General features: G+C 42.8%; 1 non-coding gene across 1 annotated transcript; it reads left to right on the forward strand.

Moving 5' to 3' along the window:
- Positions 1-1,775: 1,775 nt before the first annotated feature.
- Positions 1,776-1,857, forward strand: trnas-gcu (transfer RNA serine (anticodon GCU)). Its single transcript has one exon. It is a non-coding gene; the product is annotated as a tRNA-Ser (tRNA).
- Positions 1,858-8,404: the final 6,547 nt, after the last annotated feature.

The following is an 8,404-nucleotide window of genomic DNA, read 5'->3' on the forward strand; positions in this document are numbered from 1 at the left end:
TAATTTCGAAGTTAATTGTTTTCAGACACAAAGGCCATTTCATGAACACGTTCAGCTGAATAAGACTGAGTATAAAAAGTTCATGGATTTGAAAGGTGTAGCGTATTATTCAAGGTGAAGCATTCTAAATGGGGCTGATATCATAAAATAACTGCAGGCAGAAGTTGCATCCTAATGGGTAGCAATTGAATCGTCACTTGAAGACGCAACACCTATTTTAAACATTTGATCACATTCATATGATATTGGGTGTATATCACACTTTCTTATCTCCACCACCAAGTAGACCCTGTCTTTTTTGTATTTTTAACCCTCTGTACTTTTCTGCAGCACACCAATTCAGCTGAAAGATGCTCAGACTATAATTGACGGTCCTATGCGATCAGTCTATTTTTTTTTGATTATTACAATGACCATTGCGAGTTTGCAACAAACCGCATAACATGAAACCAGATCAACATCGGTTTTCTCGGAATTTATCGCAGTGCACATGGGAAACGTCATCCATCTACTAATAAATCACCTTCGGCTCTCTCCCCACACTTGTCTCTTCAAGTTTTAAATATTTGTAGTATGTTTGTTGATCAAGGTGTCATTATCCAGAAAAGGTCGTTTCTCAATCCACAAAAACTGGTACTTTTCCATAAACTTGACTTTGCTCAATATCACCTTCCATCCGTACCTCTGAACACGACGACAAATCGAAGCTGCTCCATGTGATGCTCAAACTTAAAACTTCGGCAGAGCACAGCCCACGATACTGGCACAGGGATACCTTGCACTCGTCACCTGCAGCATTGAAGCGACACATTAATGCTTACCTCCACATTCCTGGCTGTACCTTAACGGTAAGGAACCGAGCTTCTCTGATTCCATAGCTGTTGACTGGCATGATGCGATCTTCTTCACCAGTGGTTCTGACCCCGTTTGAGGAATGTGGTGAGCTACTCATTGCAAAGATGGGTAGTTTGTTGAAATGTACAAATTCAACATTTGCATTGCCTGACCCATGAGCCTTTTATTTTGTTTTTCATCGGTAGAAATGTTCAAATCGTCATCTTGAACAGACTCAATGATAGATCTCCATTGTGTCTCTGGCATCAAATTCCAAAGTGTAAACCACTCTGAATTCTTCCACCACAGTCTGCTATTTGGGAAGAGTTCATGTTATGGGAAATGCACTTCCCCGTGTGTCAACTGCTGCTCCCAGCATGCGCTCTGGAACTGCACTCATTTTCCTTCTGACATTTGCTCGCTGTGTTGCTGTGATCATACAGTGACTTGGTGTCGTACAGCCCAGGAAAATGATACAGATCAAGGTTTTTGCATTGTTGAATTTAGTTGTCAGTTTAGCCTTATTTAGGATTTTGAAATTGTCTGTCCTGTACGCAAGGGCGTGTCAAAAATATCTGAGCAGAAGAAAGATGTTCCCAATAATGACACTGAGCACTATGCACTCTCCTCCAGTTTGTAAAACGATTCCTCACACACAACTTTACATCTCCTGCTGTCACCGGCTCTCCACTCCATTGACTTCAAATCTTCACAGAATTCAACAGATCTTGTTGCATAGCCATTTCTTCATTTTTGCTCTGATCACTGTGAGCAGAGTGTCACAGTGGGAATGCGCTTGCCCCACACCCAGAGGTCAGACGATACTCTTGGAACCATACTGTGCTATTTATCATTTCACCAATACCAAGGAGAAATAGCTATGGTGTGCATAATTTACGCAATTCACTTATTCATAAGATCAGACAGACACACGCACAGCTGACGAGGTGGCCGAGAGGTTAAGGCGATGGACTGCTAATCCATTGTGCTCTGCACGCGTGGGTTCGAATCCCATTCTCGTCGCTGTTACTGACTATTTTCAATGTTGCTGTTTTTGAATGATCACATCTGTCTTATTGAAATTGGAACTCCAATAGTGTGTTTATATGCATCGACGCTATTATAAAGTTTCAAAGAATAATTTGATTTTGTTGCCTAAACTGCATTGAAATGTAGATTGAGTTGCAATAGTTAAAAGGAACTCCATTTTCTTTTCCAAGTCAATTACCGTGAACTTTTATTGTCTGAGTAGAGATCCAGGAAAACCAAATAACGAGAGATGCGAGGTGCATGTTTATGCAGTGGGATTCTTAATAAGTGTTTTGTCAGATGAAATCTGTAGCAGGTTGGGTAGAAGTGATTCACCTTGGTGAAAAGAGCACAGAGAGACAGCACAAAACAATGGAGAATTTTCAAAAGTGGCAGGGGCTGGGTGTAGGAGCCCCCAATAACTGGCTGTAAATGCACAGTAGAGAATTACCGATGTGGGTGCCGTGCATGGTCAGGGACAGACTTACACATTGGTCTCATCCTTTCCCTTGCTCTAGCCATTGGTGAAGGCTGGACATAAGACACATATAAACAAAAGATGTGGGAAACAAGCTCCCTCTCGTTATACACACTTGATGCATCACATTGAACTATGAAAAAACTGGAGAAGTCAGCAAGTTAAATGCAGGGACTGAATCTAAACTGTGGGTCAATAACCGCAGATTAATGCAGCATAAACATGAAATGATTGCAAGAGTCTTTAAACACATGTCATTAACAGACGTTTCGTTCTAATACCCGTGTGGCTGAATGAAGCAGCAGTGAATCCCATTTTTACCCACAGTCTTAAGCACGCAGACACATTTCCCCAAGAGTGACGCAGGCCTCTGGAGAAAACAAGCAGAAAGTAAGATTTCACCCACTTGGCTGATATTGTCCCATTTCAGACTTCAACACCAGTGTCCAGTTACAGCAAAGAAAGAAAGCATTAAGCCTCTCCCGTCCCAGTGTTCCTGACCCATTCTTTCCCCATCACTCTGTAGTTTGTACTTTTTCACCTCGTTCTTGCTGCAAAACGGATCATTGCTCACGCCCGTTTTTTTCCTGTCTTGCCGAACCGTAACACTTGTTGTCTTTGCTGCTTGAAGATCTGCCAATCTCAACCTGGGTACACCTAATGACCCTTCCTCAACAGCCTTCTGCGACAAGAAATAATACAGATGCAGAACTGTCTGAGAGAATAAATGCTTCCTCATCTCTGTTTTAATTGTGAGATCCGCATTCTAATATGAAGTTAAAAATCGCACAACACCAGGTCATAATCCAACAGGTTTAATTAGAAGCATGAGCTTTTGGAGAGCTGCTCCTTCATCAGGTGTTTGTGGAGTACACAGTTGTAAGATACAGAATTTATAACAAATGGTTACAGTGTGATGTAACTGAAATTATACATTGAAAAATAACTTGATTGTTTGTTAAGTCTTCCATCTGTTAGAATGACTACGTTAGGTTCATTTTTTTCTTATGTAAATCGCAAAATTTTCTTTTCATAGTTACACTCTCAGGTGAACTTTAACAATTAGTGTCAACCTAGATAATTTGTTGAAGGTGTTAGTCCCTGTGTGCTGTGTCCGTGCCATAATGTTTAGACTGACGCTAAACTAAAAATAAAAACACGCTGCAGGCAAGGATGCTTTGAGGCATGGTACTTTGGTGAAACCGAGCAGATGCTACAGAACGGATGTATGGCGACTGCACATCAATTAACATACCGGTGTGCCCCTTACCTGTTGGGGAACACTTCAGTGGTCCAGGACATTCATAGCAGCAGAGATGTGGAGAAACAGATTGGGAAACAAATTTTGGAAAGGTGCAGAAGCCACAGGATATTCGTCATGGGTGATTTCAACTTCCCAAATATTGATTGGAAGCTCTTTAGATCAAGTAGATTGGACGGGGAAGTGATTGTGCAGTGTGTTCAGGAAGCTTTTCTAACTCAGTATGTAGATTGTCCGACCAGAGGGGAGGCCATATTGGATTTGGTCCTCGGTAACGAACCAGGACAAGTAATGGGCTTGTTAGCGGGTGACCATTTTGGTGATGATGAACACAATTCTGTGACTTTCACCTTGGTTATGGAGGGAGATAGGTGAATGCAACAGGGTCGGTTTTACAATTGGGGGGAAGGGTAAATACAATGCTGCAAGACAGGATCTGAAGAGCATAAGTTGGGAGCATAGGATGTCAGGGAAGGGTGTCATTGAAATGTGGAACTTTTTCAAGGATACGACGTGTCCTTGATATGTATGTACCTGTCAGGCAGGAAGGAGATGGTCGTGTGAGGGAACCTTGGTTAACGAGGGAGGTTGAATATCTAGTAAAGAGGAAGAAGGAGGCTTACATAAGGTTGAGGAAACAAGTTTCAGACAGAGCGTTGGAGGGATACAGGATAGCCAGGAGGGAGCTGAATAAAGGGATTAGGAGAGCTAAGAGAGGGCATGAAAAATCTTTGGCGGGTAGGATCAAGGTTAACCCTAAGGCCTTTTATGCGTACGTGATAAACATGAGAATGACGAGAACGAGGGTAGGTCCGATCAAGGACATTATTGGGAGACTGTGTACTGAGTCGGAAGATTTAGGAGAGGTCTTGAATAAGTACTTTTCTTCAGTATTTACAAATGAGAGGGACAGTATTGTTGAAGAGGAGAGTATGAAATGGACTGGTAAGCTAGAGGAGATACTTGTTAGGAAGGAAGATGTTTTGGGCATTTCGAAAAACCTGAGTATATACAAGTCCCCTGGGCCTGACAGAATATATCCTAGGATTATGTGGGAAGAAAGAGAGGAAATTACAGAACCATTGGCAATGATCTTTTCGTCTTCACTGTCAACGGGGGTGGTACCAGGGGACAGGAGAGTGGCAAATGTTGTGCTTCTGTTCAAAAAAAGGAACAGGCATAACCCCGGGAATTGCACGCCAGTTAGTCTTACTTCTGTTGTAGGCAAAGTAATGGAAAGGGTACAGAGGGATAGGATTTATGAGTATCTGGAAAGACACTGCTTGATTAGGGACAGCCAGCACGGATTTGTGAGGGTACGTCTTGCCTTACAAGTCTTATTGAATTCTTTGAGGAGGTGACCAATCATGTGGATGAGGGTAGAGCAGTGGATGTAGTGTACATGGATTTTAGTAAGGCATTTGATAAGGTTCCCCATGGTAGGCTTATGTGGAAAGTCAGGAGTCATGGGATAGTGGGATATTTGATCAGTTGGATAGAGAACTGGCTAACCGGTCGAAGTCAGAGAGTTGTGGTGGATGGTAAATATTCAATTTGGAGCCCAGTTACAAGTGGAGTTCCGCAGGGATCAGTTCTGGGTCCTCTGCTGTTTGTAATTTTTATTAATGACTTGGATGAGGGAGTCGAAGGGTGGGTCAGTAAATTTGCAGACGATACGAAGATTGGTGGAGTTGTGGATAGTGAGGAGGGCTGTTGTCAGCTGCAAAGGGACAGAGATATGATGCAGAGTTGGGCTGAGGAGTGGCAGACGGAGTTCAACCCTGTCAAGTGTGAGGTTGTCCATTTTGGAAGGACAAATAAGAATGCGGAATACAGGGTTAACAGTAGGGTTCTTAGTAAGGTGGAGGAGCAGAGGGATCTTGGGGTCTATGTTCATAGCTCTTTGAAAGTTGCCACTCAGGTGGATAGAGCTTGTAAGAAGGCCTATGGTGTATTAGCGTTCATTAGCAGAGGGATTTAATTCAAGAGTCGTGAGGTGATGTTGCAGCTGTACAGAACCTTGGTAAGGCCACATTTGGAGTATTGTGTGCAGTTCTGGTGGCCTCACTTTAGGAAAGATGTGGAAGCTTTGGAGAGGTTGCAGAGGAGATTTACCAGGATGTTGCCTGGAATGGAGAATAGGTCGTACGAGGATAGGTTGAGAGTGATAGGCCTTTTCTCATTGGAAAGGCGAAGGATGAGGGGTGACTTGATAGAGGTTTATAAGATGATCAGAGGAATAGATAGAGTAGACAGTCAGAGACGTTTTCCCCGGATACAACAGAGTGTTACAAGGGGACATAAATTTAAAGTGAAGGGTGGAAGGTATAGGGGGGTTCTTTACCCAGAAAGTGGTGGGGGCATGGAATGCGTTGCCTATGGGAGTGGCAGAGTCAGAATCATTGGTGGCCTTTACTTGGCAATTGGATAGGTATATAGATAGGGGTTTAAGCTAGGACAAATGTTCGGCATAACATCGTGGGCCGAAGGGCCTGTTCTGTGCTGTATTGTTCTACGTTCTATGTTGTACATTCGACCTCAGACTTTTGGGTGACCATCATCCAAGGCGGACTTCGGAACAGGTAGCAGCTGAAAGTGCCCGAGCAGAGGTTGACAGCTAAGTTCGATACCCATGGTGATGGCTAGAGCCGGGACCTTGGGCTCATGTCACAGTACAGGTGATCCCATTACCCTATCTACAAACAGAGACCCACACACACACACACACACACACGCATATACACGTTTGTGGGGTGAATTTGTACTTGCAGAGTTACATTGTACTTTGCTCAAAAACTGCATGAATCCATATAAGTCTCTATTAACTCATTTTATACAATTAGCATCAGTCTAAACATTTTTGGAACAGACAGCAGCGCACGGGGCCTAACACCAATTCTTAAAGTTCATCTGAGAATGTAACTTCAAAATAAAAAGTTTTGCGCTTTACTTATGAAAGAAGTGAAGCTAACACAGTCATTCTAATAGATGGGAGACTTAGCAAACAATTGAGGTATTTTTCAATGTATAATTTCAGTTACATCACACTGTAAACTTGTGCTATAAATTCTGTGTCTTACAACTGTGTGCTCCACAACCACCTAATGAATGAGCAGCGGTCCGAAAGCTAGTATCTTTGATGTTTTGTAATGTCAGGAATTCATGTTCAATTTACGATTTTCATAATGAACAACAAATATTTTTCCCTGACTGGAAATCAACATTGGGAAATAGCAGTGAGAGAGCTGAATTTCAACACTTTCACAACAAGGAAGACATATTCAATGCTTGCAAATTTTCTTGGTGAATTTGTTTTTGCCTTATTGGTTCAGTTGAAAAATGACAGTCATTGAGTTTTTAAAATCATGGCGAGAGGCCCTTCAGCCTATTGCATCATTATCAATCATCAAACATCTTGTTTGTAAACACAGTTTCCAGCACGTGACTCATCGCCTGGTGTGTTGTAAAATTTCAAGTCTTCAGTTAAATTGTCATTCAATTTCTTCAGGGCTTAAGTGGTACAAAACACCTCTGTGAACTAACAGTTCTGAGAATGAAACTCTTTCTCAGAGCCGATTATCAGTTTTCCTCAAGATCCTGTGGAAAATGTTTATGCACTCAGATTTGAATTGGTGTACCCTGTTTCTTCTTCAGCTTCCTTCTTCTTTCTATTAAATGGATTAGATTCCAATACAGACACACTATGCAGGTTGCAGAACTCATGTGTTTGTACTTTCACTGATACTCTGTCTCGCCGGGAGCTGCAGTCCTTCCCCACGCTGATTCAGACAGCACTGTCCTTCCTGTGACATTTACCATGGAGAATGCAAGGACAGACACTAATAACCCGCACTTGGAAACGAGCGGCAGTTTTAAAGCATTTACACTGCCCCAGCGAGGAATTGAGCTCCCAACTCCCGCATATCATACGGCGACACTAACCATTATATTACCGAGGACAACAGTTTCAAAGGAGACACTTCAGCCCATTGTGGCTCCATTTGTCAAAAACAACTGCTTAACGATCCGAATCGCTTAGCCCATAGCTTTATAGGTATTGGCAGAACACATTCACATCTGAATATTTCTTCAGGTTATAAGGGTTCCTGCCTCCCTGACCCTTACAGACACAGTGTTGCAAATTCCAACACCTGCCGGCCTATAATGCTTTTCCACACATCTACTTAAAACTTTCTGTCTTTCTCATTAAATTTCTGCCCCCCTATGATCGATATCTCCGTCGATGGGAAACGCTGCTTTCAGTCTACCTAATACATACCCCTCATGATTTTGTACAACTTAACCATGCCTTCTCGCAAACTCCTCTGCACGGTGACAAACAATCCCAGTCTGTCCTGTCTTTCTTCATGACTGAAACGGTTCAGACCAGACACTATCCGAGTGAATCACTCCTGCACCTTTCCCAGTGCGATCACATCCATGGACTTATATGAACTGCAGGCAATACTCTGGGTAGAAATGAATGAACCGTTTTTACGTTGTCGCACCAGCATACGGTGTGGCTCTGCAGCATTTATCGGCTTGTGGTCCGGGGACACGTGGAAGCCAAAGGAGACAGGGACGGCAGTTTCCTTCCCTGAAGGTCGTCAGTGAAACATATGGGTCTTTCAGGCAACGGATTTGGCATATCCTTAATGGGAAGTTTTTCTTGCATTCATATTTTACCATTGTCGTGGTGTGGTGGTAATCGAACCCATCGCCTTGGAATGCTACCTGGCCTTTTGTATTGACAATCAAGCGATAATACCAGCAGGCTATCGCAGAAAGCCGTCACAGCTGAT

This window comes from Chiloscyllium plagiosum, unplaced genomic scaffold (genome assembly GCF_037043375.1).
Source record: "Chiloscyllium plagiosum isolate Xiang-an unplaced genomic scaffold, Cpla_swu_hap1 HiC_scaffold_38, whole genome shotgun sequence".
Taxonomy (NCBI): domain Eukaryota; kingdom Metazoa; phylum Chordata; class Chondrichthyes; order Orectolobiformes; family Hemiscylliidae; genus Chiloscyllium; species Chiloscyllium plagiosum.